The sequence below is a fragment of the Gallus gallus genome, chromosome 7 (genome assembly GCF_016699485.2).
Source record: "Gallus gallus isolate bGalGal1 chromosome 7, bGalGal1.mat.broiler.GRCg7b, whole genome shotgun sequence".
In the NCBI taxonomy this organism is placed as follows: domain Eukaryota; kingdom Metazoa; phylum Chordata; class Aves; order Galliformes; family Phasianidae; genus Gallus; species Gallus gallus.
In genome coordinates, this window is record NC_052538.1 from 17,689,201 (window position 1) to 17,701,371 (window position 12,171).

At 38.1% G+C, this 12,171-nt stretch overlaps 2 protein-coding genes across 3 annotated transcripts in view; both read left to right on the forward strand.

The window, feature by feature from the left end:
• Positions 1-594, forward strand: part of METTL8 (methyltransferase like 8) — a 79,573-nt gene extending 78,979 nt beyond the window's left edge. The window contains exon 13 of the transcript XR_005861677.2: positions 576-594. The gene's annotated coding sequence lies outside the window, so the exon portion shown is untranslated. The remainder of the gene's footprint in view (positions 1-575) is intronic.
• TLK1 (tousled like kinase 1) overlaps positions 1-12,171 on the forward strand; it is a 104,033-nt gene that overhangs the window by 747 nt on the left and 91,115 nt on the right. Inside the window, exons 2-4 of one of the 2 annotated variants that reach the window (XM_015289759.4) lie at positions 576-700; positions 5,734-5,807; positions 7,179-7,300. The gene's annotated coding sequence lies outside the window, so the exon portion shown is untranslated. The remainder of the gene's footprint in view (positions 1-575; positions 701-5,733; positions 5,808-7,178; positions 7,301-12,171) is intronic. The other variant, XM_046944076.1, reaches the window with a different exon arrangement.

The window sequence follows — 12,171 nt, forward strand, 5'->3', positions numbered from 1 at the left end:
ATTAAAAGAAGAGTTTGACTGCCTGGAAAACAAGAGTCAGGCAGGAGGGTAGGAAAATGAGGATGGGGCTCAAAGGCAGACAAGAAAAGGAATCTTTCCTCTGAGAAGTTGCATAAGAAGTAAGTTTGGGTGAACTAACAAAACAAGAAGAACGAGATGTAGAACTGAATGGGGAACTAAGCAAGAGAACATCATGAGCAACACACAGGGAAATGTGTAATGATGCAGTGAGGACATTGGGCCTAGGAAGTAGTGAAATAAAATGAAGAATGTGAGGGGAAAAAGGGGACTGCTCTGTCACATAAATAGTGAAACCTGAGTAAAAAAAAAAAAATTAAATAAGGAATGTTAGGTGGAAAGACCTATCTTCAAGACCTATTTATCTCAAATGCTACTATATTACCATATCTTCATGGAATATCATAGGCTTTGTCTTTCATCCAAATGTGCACAGCACATTTCAGTTTATTCCAAAGATGAAATGTTTCATTTGTTGTAGTTTATATGTGCTATGCACATGTGTTTGCAGCAGCACATGCAGGTTTATGATACACCTGCTTTTGCTTTTTCCTTAGGGAACAATGTTTTTACCTTCTTTCAAGTAGAACTCTAAAGTGACAGAAGATACCATCCTAACCTCCCGGGAAGCAAATACAAGAGAATAACAGAAGTCTGCGCACCCTGACTGTGCTCAATCAAGGTAGGACAATTAAATTTACTCCATATGTTCTGAAGTTGTCCCATTTAAATCAAGACCATATCTGCAGATTATCACCTTGAAGTGCCTCCCAATCAGTTTTGGTTATACTTGCATCTGTTCAACAGAACTTAATTGAATTTGTATGAACTAGAAATACAGCTTAAAAGAAAAAACAACAGAATAGTCTTTAGGCTTTAACTGAGATTGCAACAGTTTAGAGAACAAATCTGTTTGTTATTTTAAAAGGACAGACAGGCACCAAAGTCTCACAGTTGTAGAGTAGCACTTATCCAAAGGGCTGGAAACATAGGTAATTCTTTGAAGTGTAATATACACCATCAAGAATATTAGTGTGACAAAGCTTTGAATGCTTACTGTTTGCCAGAAGTATCTTATCAGTTGTTGCCATGAGATGGGAGTAAGCAACAAGACATTCTCATTTTGAGAGTATGTTTAATGGATCAGGTTACTGCAATTTTGAAGGGAATGTGAAAAGAAAGAAAGTGAATTAGTTCAATGACTGCTAAAATGCATTGATGACATAAGATTTAATACATGCTCAAAGAATAATCTGAGTATCCACGTGTAATGTGAATTGATGCTAAACAAACCTTAAGTTCATTAAAAACACAGACTTGGTGTATGCTGCTAGTTATAAAAAAACAAGCAAAATGTAAAGATATCTAAACAGAACATAAAAATAGAATGCTATACAATTACTACGTAAAATCTTTTCTGTAGCACATCCTGTTCAGATAGAAAAATGTTGTGTAAATAGATGGTGAAAATTCCTAGAAATGTGAAAAAATTCCATATGAATGCAGGTTAGGGAAATCAGTGATAAGCGATATGAGGGTGGCAGAGAATGTGATATTTTGGTAATCAGAAGGTACAGTTCACCCCTTTACACCACACAAAAATCACAGTAAATTAGTCAAATTAGCAGGCATCAAATCCACATTGATAAAATAAATACATGTAGTATACCCAGCTACATATACTACTAGTAGGTAATGAATCATAATGTTCATAAGGCTAAGTGATCAATGGGTTATTAAAAGCCACTTACATTAGATCTTTCATTTTTAGTTTTGTATTGTATGAGTGAAAGGGAAGATCTGCATTCACTGTTCAAGACTTCAAAAAACATTAAACAAGAAAACAAAATAAACACTTTAGTCTGTTTGGTAGTTCATTTTTACCTTTTGTGAGATCCTAATATTGCTCAGCAACAGAACCGAAGAATAAACCTGAATACTAAATTGGTCGAGTAGGCACACTTTATTGAACCAATAGAAGATAGAGGGAGAGAAATAAGTAGGAAAAAAAAAAGGAACATACTAATTGGCATGACAACATGTAGTTCTGTAACAATCACACAGCAGCTACTATTTTATATAGGATGACACATTCAGTGCAGTGTCTGAGAGACATCGCTCTTAACACACTTTACTCTCACTTATGACAGTTTCTCTTTAGATTGATATTTAGGCTAGGCAAAAGCCAAGTAAAAGTAACTGGTTTGCTAAAAGAACATATGACTGAATAATTATGCTTGGATCAGATTGGCTGTATTGGAGGGCTTCAATGCCGAGCCAACATTCCTTTTTTTTTTTTTCTTTCGCATCAGGCACACTTTGTCCTCCATTTCCTTATGAATAGCAACTGCTTCTCAAATGGAGGAACCTACCACTAGCCTTTCATTCTACATTAAAAAAAAAAGCTTGCCATTTGAAATGGCTCTGTTTGCTGCAGATCCTATTAAACACAGTAGTCAGATGTCATTCTGAAGAATCGGGCAGCTTAGTTTCCAATGACATTGATTACATTCAGCAGTGAGAGGATGAGAGAATGGTGGGTGGAGAAGCGAAAAGACAGTGTGAGGCATTTTGAGGAGGAGGTTTGCACTCCAGCACTCAAATGTGGGTGACAGTCCCTCTGAGATACAGTTTTTACTCTGAAGTAGAGCAGAGTAGAATTCTCTACACTCGCTTCAGGTTTAATCTCCATCCTCACAAACGAGCAGTGCAGCCTTTAGTTACACGTGCATTTATTTAAAATGAAGAGAAAATGACAGTAGCAAGAAGCTGCATCTTTAGAATGGATTTCACAGAGGGAGACCCTGGCATGTTAATCCCTGGCATAAATGGGTGTAATTCTCAGTGACAATGCTAAGTTTGTTTGCACAGAGGCTGAGCTAAACTCAGAGATGATAAACAATGCTGTTTAAGATCAATCATTTAATCCTTTTAGAATTTTTGTGATCTAACAACCAAAGATGTTTGTGTTAATAAAAGATGGTGTGACGAAGCTATGATTGTCACTGAGCATGACTTGCTTTGTGATTAAGAAAAAAAACAAAACATGATGAATACATTGATAATCTTATTCTAGATCAATGTTTCATCTTGTTATTCAAGAGCGAATATCAGTGAGTTGAATAAATAGTTGGCAGTAGTTACCAAACTGTGAAGTAAGGTCTGTTTTTTAAATTGGAAAAGGTGTGACCTTGCTTGTACAAGGAGAGAGCAGTAAAATCACAATGGCAATAAGTCCATGTTTTATTTTACTCCGAAGATCACAAGGAATCAATACATTCAACAAGAACTTCATTTTTAGTTTCTTTTCATTTTTCATGCACTTATTTTAATAACAAATGAAAGCGGATGAAACAAGCAGCAGCATGGCACACAGTCTGAAAAGCATTTAAGTATTATATAATCTAAGATTTTTAATCAACTACTAAACCACACTTTTCTTGCATCAACTAGCTTGAGGCAAAGTATCAAAGGCAGCAAATATTTACTTTATTTTGAAGCAATTAATATTTAGTAAAAGGCCTCAAGGTTAAATCTGAAACTTTGACCCAGATTCCTAATGTCATTTATGTCAGTGTAAGACCTGAAGACTGAGTCTGTGGAGTTGCTTCAAGATGGAGATTAGTTGTTTCCAATTAGAATCCAGATTAACTGGTGCCTAGTATGCCTCAGAAAAATAAAAATGCAAATATTGTAGTACAAAAATGTTCCATCAGTAAGAACATCTACGGTAATCATTAAAAATTCAAGATCAGTTGCACAGAGACAATAGCTTTTGTTCAGTGCTCATTATTTTGCTCTGAGGGCTGAAATTTGTTTGCTCATGTTTGTGTTTATATTTTAGCATAGGATATTCAGATCTTCATTCTATAACATTTTTCTAATGGGCAGTAAGTACTATGAAACCTGGCAACCAACTGAATAAATGTATTGACTAAGATAAGTTACTTACAATAAAATTGTTTAGGGGTTGTTCATTTCTGCTGTCCTTCAGATACTTGAGAAAGTACCTGTGAGGAAACATGCCTGTTCTTAAACATAACAGACCTTTCAAGACTAAAACAACAAAATTTATGAAGATACGATTTTTAAAAACTAAAGGAAAAAAAATGACTTTTAAAATGCATTTTCAGAAAGTGAAAATGTGTCATTATGTTTCCCCATCTTTTTAGATGTCATAGAAATCTATTATTCTGCAACCAGAAAACTGTGTATCGGTATGTTTTTCTAAGGAAATACCAGTAGAGCATTTTAATTTAAATTTACACTATACGTGGGATCTGGTTTGTTCACAGTTCTTTATTCTCCTTTTCTGAAATCAGTTCACTGGATTAAAACAGAAAACAAAAACAATAACGCTATTTGAAAGCCACAGATTCTTGATGGTAATGGAGGCAAATATTAACTGAGTGTTGTTTCTGGTGGATTTTCCTGCCATCTGTAATATCAAAGTAGGGACAATTTGATTTGATAAGTTGCCACCATTTTTCTTTTCTTTCAGTAGAGATGCGCCCTATATATGTTTGTGAGTAAACAGAAAGTTTACCCTAAATCTCCACAAATAGCTGTGAGAACAGTGACAGCTTCAGGCTTCTTGGTTTTCATCCCTAGCTTACTGGGCAAAATCAGAACTGAGTTTCCCTCAGGGCAGCCCAGAGTGACCTTTTTCATCTTGGGAGAGTGCTGCTAAGTATTTCTGTGCCCCCAAACTAAAAAACAAAAACAAAGCCAACAGTTATTGCCAAAGAGAAGCCTAAAGAGCTTACCTTATATAGTTGCTTACACATATATATGCATATATATCTATGTATACATATTATGAAATGAGAGTGTAGGGAACATCAGCAGTCCAGGAGGTAGAGACCTGTAAATTGGCAGGTATCCAGTTAAAGACAAGTCCAGGCACAAAAAAAAAAAAAAAGAAAGAAATACTTTAAAGAGGCATTTAACAAGGAAAAGAGAAGGCTTGCACATGCACAAATTCTTCCTAAAACCCCTAAAACTAACGGTAGCCTGACGTAAAAGGATTGTTATTAATGGACTTCCAGTTTTTCATTTAAAAAGTATAAGCTGTAACTCTCATGTCTGGACTTTGTATGTACTTTTATAAAGGGGCCTGCCGGTGACCTGGGTTCTTCTGCAGTCAGCATGGGTGCTTCCTCATCAGGAAAGTTCATCATTTGGTTTTAGGTTTCTCAGTGGAGGGGTGAAGATTAACCTTTTGGGAATGGTGGAATCTTATATGTACCTTTGGCAACCTGAAGGATTTTGTTCTTAGCCGTGCTCATATCAGAGCCTCAGCTGTGCTTTCATTTTACATGCTCTTGAAAATTGTCACTGCTGTGACAAACATTATTTAATTAAAATAAAAGATGAAGAAAGGGTTAAATGCAGAAGAATAGCAAGTTTTAGTCTCACAACAAGCATGAAAACTCTCAGAATAGCTCATGTACTCTCTATACAGAGAAGGCGGAGCAAGTAGCCCTTGTGGGAGGTGACAGAAAAATAACCGAATGTAACAAACGTAGCTCCAGTGAAGCCTTAGGAGGGGTGAATTTCAACTGTGCAATTGAGCTGGTGGTGTTTTAACCTCTAATGAACTGCTGCACTTGGTTGGAAATTTTGCTAAAATAGGACCATAGGACCTTAACTGACACTTAAAGTGCTGTCACAAAGGATTGGAGTTACAGGACAGCATTTTCACTTTCACTGTAGATAAATTTGAATAATCCAGCATCATGTAGGACAGTGGGATGAGCTCCTTCCTGAAGAAGCAAGGTTTTACATAGGTGAGTCAGTGCTTTCTTATGACAACATTCCATGACTTCTGCACCAATCCTAGCTGAAGAAATGCTTTCTGTGCACGTTCCCACTTGCACATGCGGGGTGGGGAGGGTAGGGAAGAGAGAAGTCCTGCCTGACAGCAGTGATGTCTGGTGGCTGGGCAGACTTCCTGGCTTCTTCCTCCCTCCTGGCACACAGAACTGGGGCACAGTGCGTGCTGTGGAAGTGCCATCTCCCCACCCGTGTGCCAAAGTCTTCCAGGAATGGAAGCCCTGAGCAAACTGAGGTCTGAGGGGTGTTGTTGTGGGGTGGCCCAGGGATGCACCAATGCCCGATTGCTTTACATTGAGCAGATGCTGCATTATTTACATTGATTATAGTCCAGGTAAGCAAAACACTCAGTGATTTTGAATTAAGGGAAGAATATCTAGCAAACCAAGGAAAGACTGTTTTGAAGGAAAATATTACTTTCTGTAAAGTTTGTATCAAACTTTAACCCTCGCTACCACACAGTGCAGACAGAGCTAGTGGGGTGCAAAATGTCTGTAGCTGCATCAGGCTTTGCAGGATTAGCCGTTGCATCCAGCATGCAGTGCTGTTGTGCATGGCAGTTCACATGCAGCTGATTGGTTAGTCAGAAAGAAAAATCATTACCCCTGTTATAAGATGTGAGCTTCAAAATGAGGCTGTGCCCTCATTTTCCATGAGAACTTAAAACATGCAAAGCTTGAGGTTCTAAGGTTAGTCAGCCATGTGTAGGTTACAAAACCACAATGCATTAGAAACTTGTGTTAAAATTTGAAATGAATATCATTTATTTGCTTCCAACTCAACACCAGTTTGATCGGTTTCATTCTATCTAGTGTAAGAGTAAGAAAGATGATTTTACAGTAGGAGGGGATTTCTTCGTAATATCACAGCAGGGTGTAAACAAGAATCTGTTTCTGATTAAACCAAGGTGGGCGACTGCACTGGCACTTGTCTTAGAGCGTACCGTTATAGCTCTGCCGCCAGCCGTAGGCTCCTTGGCTGATGCTCTGTGACACCTGCTGAACCCTTGTTTCAGTCTTCTCACTCTTCAGGCCCTGAGGTTTCGGTCATCCCTACTAACTCTCAAGATGCTGCTACGTGAGGTGAAACTAAATTTACATAGTGCATGCAAATTCATTGCATGAGGTATATTTGCAGAGTTCTTTATTGAACATTCCCGATGCTAAAAAGGGCCCACAACAGCTCCCTAGTCAGTGGCCACTATTATGCAGTGTTTAAATTATGCACAAATGCATTCCCTCTTGTAGAGAGCTTCTGTAATATGACACTTTTAATGTAACATTGCAGTTTTCTTTTCTATGGTTCCTGACTCAAAACTGATACAGCAAATCCTGATCTGCCCCCTGGGAAACACGGAAAAATTTCACCACCAGCTTCACCCAAGACAAGAATTCATCATAAAGAAATTTCACAATCAGATCTGCAGCTGTTGTGCATCCCCGTACAGGTAGATCTCTTCACACTTTGATCAGTTTAATATGGAGAGAGTATTGTTGGTCTGCATTTTCTGAACCTTATTGATATTTGTGGTTTTACTCTTTGAGATAGGAGAATGTGGAATCTTTTGACAAAATGACAAGGAAAGAGAAAATCATGCAGCTTGAGTATGTCTGTGCATTGCTGCATTGTTGGACTCGCTTTTTAAAATTAGTTTTTCAGTTCTTCTCAAAAGTGCTGGAGTAAAAGATGAATGTCAGTATTCAGCAGTCACAGGACAGAAGCGGTCCAGAGCCTGTGCCCGCTCCTTGCTGACAAGGCCTGTAACGGGAGCACCACGATGGTTTTGTACCAAGAATTTCACAGAAGGAAAGTAAGCTGTTCTGTGTTCTCATTTATTAGACAGAGAGAGAACTGAAGAGTAACCTTTATGGAACTCACATGGCACCTGAATAATTTGCATTTAGAAAGGATGTTCCTTTCATGTTCAATTGGTTTATTGAATCTGTGTTAGACTTCTGTAAATGCTGCACAGCTTTTGCATCTCCAGTACTTTTCCTAAATGAAAGACTAACCTTTGGAGTCTGGCTTGGTATATTACATTTATGTTTAGTCTAAAAGAGGTAATGAAAGTCATTGAACTGAATGGCACAAATTCCCTTGGTCCTTGAGAAGCAGCTTTAACAACAGTCTCACTTGGATGTTCAGAGTGACAGGAATTAACATCATTCCTATCCATCGGAACATACTTCTGCTTGAAACAACCCTCACAAATTCATGTTTCAGTAATTCTGTAAGGGCAGACTGTAGTGCCAAAGGAGGAAAAACTGAGTACGTTTCTCATTCCCAAGAGAAATTAAAAAGGAGGCAAGTGCTTTGAGTGGTTAGCAAGTCTCTTCGTGCTGATTATAGTGGCCTGCCATCAAGAACCTTGAAACAAAACTCATGTTACTGAACAGAAATATTTTGAAAATGAGTGTGCTAAGGAGCTATGGGCTTGGTGTGACTGTGATCTGAGCTTGTTTTTTTTTAACCTCTAGTTGTATGGGTTACGTTTACAGTAAATTCTTCTGGCAGATAGTGGTCATGAGAAGTTTTACCCTGCAGGTCAGAAAGAAAGCTGTACCAGAAGTATAGGAGATACTGAGCTAGGTGGGAGGGACTTCTTTAACACATCCACCTCAGCCCCTTTCCATTTCAGTGATGTTGTGTAGATCTCTCGGTATCTTTTTGTACAAAAGCAACATCTCTTTGAAATCAGACGTAAATCTATCTTGTGAATTACATGTAGAAAGTGCTTTGTGGAAAAACACCTGGAATCACTAATAGGCATTCTAGCTTTAATATTCTACTTAATATTCCCAGCATTAGACACTCTTAAGTAGCATTTCTGAGTTTACCCGTAACAACTTGTTTGTGCTAAGGTAGGGTGGCAGTTTAGCTGTGACTCTGCAAAGCGGAAAAAAAGCTGATGTCTGTGAACTCTGCACCCACACTCTCTTTATGGGAACTTTGCAATAGCTGTGCAATTGCTTTCTTGAGCCAGGGCCTGGAATCTCCTGAGTTACTCTGAACATACACTAGCTTTGGTTATTGGTGTCCCGGTTCACAACTGGGTTGTTTCCTACCCTGCCCTGCATATCTCCTTGCCAAGCAATCTGGACAGTTTGTAAACACTGCATTGGCAGAAAAGTTATGGATTCAATCCTGTGTTCTGTGCAGCTGGTTAACTGTTTTGTAAGACTGTAAGACTGAGAAATCGTCCCATCCCAGTGAAAAATAATCTTATCTCAGTCATCGTCAGCTCATGGTTGGGGTGGGGCAAGAGTAATATGACAACATGCGCAGCAGTAACTTTGGCATTTAAGACTCATAAGTAACATGAAACAGTGCTGTGTGCTCTCAGAGACAAAGGGTTCTGCCTCTTTGCCTTCTCTTCCTTGTTGTGCCTTTCCAAAAAATAACAAATCATACTCAGTATCCTGCTTTATTTTCTGTAGGCGCTCAAAAAATGAGACTTGGGGTGTTTAAGGGATCTCATAAAGCTCAGAAATCAAAGATGGATCATCTAGAACAGTGGGTCTTCCCATTGTTCCCATTTTTCTTCTGTTTCAAGCTACATAAAAGGAACATTCCTGTTGTGTGCTCTACTATAAGGACCTGTATTTATGTCCACGCTTGTGTAAAGCCAAGTAAAAATTCTGGAAGAAAGCAAGCTGACTTCTTCCTTCCCAGCTCCATGCAGAGAAAATCTTAGAAGGGCAAAAATAGCAATTGTGGTGCTTTATGCATGCCTGGGACATGGTCAGGAAACAATATAGAAACACATAAAAAATAGAATAAAATTAGAAACTAATGCGCAGAAGTGTCTTGCTGCTATTTTGCTTCTCCCTAAATAATGCTATAAATAAATGAATATGTGCAACTGACATTTCCCCCCAATGACCTAGAAACTTTATTTGGAACAGGGCTTACAGGATATTTTATAACTTCTTTGGGATTTCTCTTTACTTTTTAGTAACTTGGCATATGAATTTCCGAGTGTAATATGGCACTATCATCAAAAAGAAGATCAAAATAGTGACTAGAATAAGTGAAACGGAGATAGAACTGGCACAAATTTGTATGGAACAAAGAAGTTACATTTATTATCCAAAGTACATCTCCCATTGGGAGCTTGGGTAGCTATCATACAAATCATGATGGAAGATGTCATCTAATGAAGGGCCATTGTTATGGGAAGCAGGTAGTCTCCGTTTCAAATAAAAATCGAGGCACAATGATATTAGATTTTAGCATGCAAGGAGCCAAAGGAGCACCGTCTGTTATTAGGCACTTAATCTTACTACCTGATGTGAAATTGTCTAATAGGAAGATCAGGTATGAATTTCTGTGGAAAAAATGCAAATTGTATACAGAGTTGTCTCTATGAGTCTTATGATTGGTTTTAGTGCTTAATAGTTAAGTTCTGGTTTCACTGAAACAGATCTTTTGGCTGTTCTTGGAGTTTGTGAGCTTTATTAAGTATATGAATATCAAATGACACCATACACTTGATTTATCTGATAGCAAGCTATGTTCTCTCTGCTTCCCTAGGATCCTCAGGCCCTGACTGAATCCCATCACCTGAGACAGGCATTTCTTTCTCTGTTGTTTCTATGACATCTGAATGTGAATGGTGAATCTATCTTTGGAAGGCATAAATGACATTCATTGTCTTTTAGTGGTCAGCTCTTGTAGATATGCTCTTTTATGTATCTACGTAGTCTTATATAAGATTCTGCAAAAATGATAATAAGTTTTACCTAGGGAGACAGATGAGAAATAAAGGATTAGTAGATCTCCCCGTACAAATGTGAAATTCTAGCCCTACTTATAACAATGAGAGTTTTGCTACTGACTTCAGTAGGATCACAGTCTTACCCCTATAGTGCAGTTCTGCTTTCCTAGGAGAAGTAATGTATAAAATACAGGTTCTGCCAGCACATTATCAGTGTAATAGCATAGAAAGAGAGTAACATTGAATGACATCCATAGCCAATGATGGCCACTGTGAGCACTTTGTTGAGCAGTGTACTAATGTTAATCACCAGCTTCCTGGGTTTGTATAATACTGTTTTCTTCATACCTGGATGAGGTAGACTCAGTATGAGTTGGGGTTCTTCGAGGAACTGTGGTTAGCTTTTGTTTTGTTTACTTTTTTTCTTTTTTTGAAACTCATCAAAGGATGTCTGATGTGGTGTGGCTTCTTTGATTTTTGTTAATAAATCACACCATTTATAACTAAGCAAGTTTTTGAAGCCCTTCGAGGCACTATTTAATTTTTCAGCTCTTAGTCTGGTTCTACCTAGCTCCTTGTTAGCTTCCCGTCCTCAGGTCTTGCCTTTTGTAAAACAGATATGATCATGCATGCATTTCTGTGAGGTGTATCACACCTCATGGAGGAAGAAAAAAACCTGTTGATTGGGATCACAGACTTCCTGACCCTCTGCTCAGTAGGTGGTGTGCTGTGGACATTAGTAACGTTATAGAGAGTCTTTGGACAGTGTATTGCTCACATCATGGATTGAAGACCATTGCTCCATATCTTCCAGGTCAGATTAATATATTTTTTCTGACAGGACTGTTTAGATATCAGCTAGGAGAATCATTCCTTTATGTGTTTGTGTGAGAATGAATCCTGTAGATAAAATAATATTGCATAATAATTTCCTGCAGTTCTACAGAAACTTGTTAGAGTCGTCCAAAATTTAATTCAGCATCTCTCTGTGAAATTGGATCTCAACTTTGAATTTCTGATTGCTTCTCTGAGGTCAGTTGATGACATGGAAGCACTTGTTCTTTTTCTGAATAGTGCCTTGGTGTCTCCTACTAAAGCAGTGAAGATCACCTTCTGCTGAACTTATATGTATATGCAGCAATAGCAGCCATAATGGGTGTTTCAGTGCACTGCGTAATATCTTTCAAGTTAAGGGGGCTCTGACAGATCAGACAGTTTCTGTTTGCCTGCATTTGACTGCACAGTTAAAATCAGCTGGCTCAGATCAAGTGGTACCTTATAGTTTCAAACTCAGCAGTGTCTGTTGTCTAGGGAAATTCTTCTGTTCCTGTACATGAGAAAACAACACTCATGCTAACACTGGCCCTGGAATTTCTTTGTAATAATCCTTCCTGAGACACTCGAGCGTTCTTCATTGCAAACAGGAAAACACTTGAAGGAGAATATGCACGTGACTGAGAGAACTTAGGAAAGAAAGGAGTTTATCAAATTACTTTCAAAAATGAAGTGAGAAAGAAAAATGTATATCAAAACAAAAAGAAGTGAAACAGAAGTGTGAGGTGACACAATGCTTTAAGATTCTGAAAGGAAACTGGAGATTT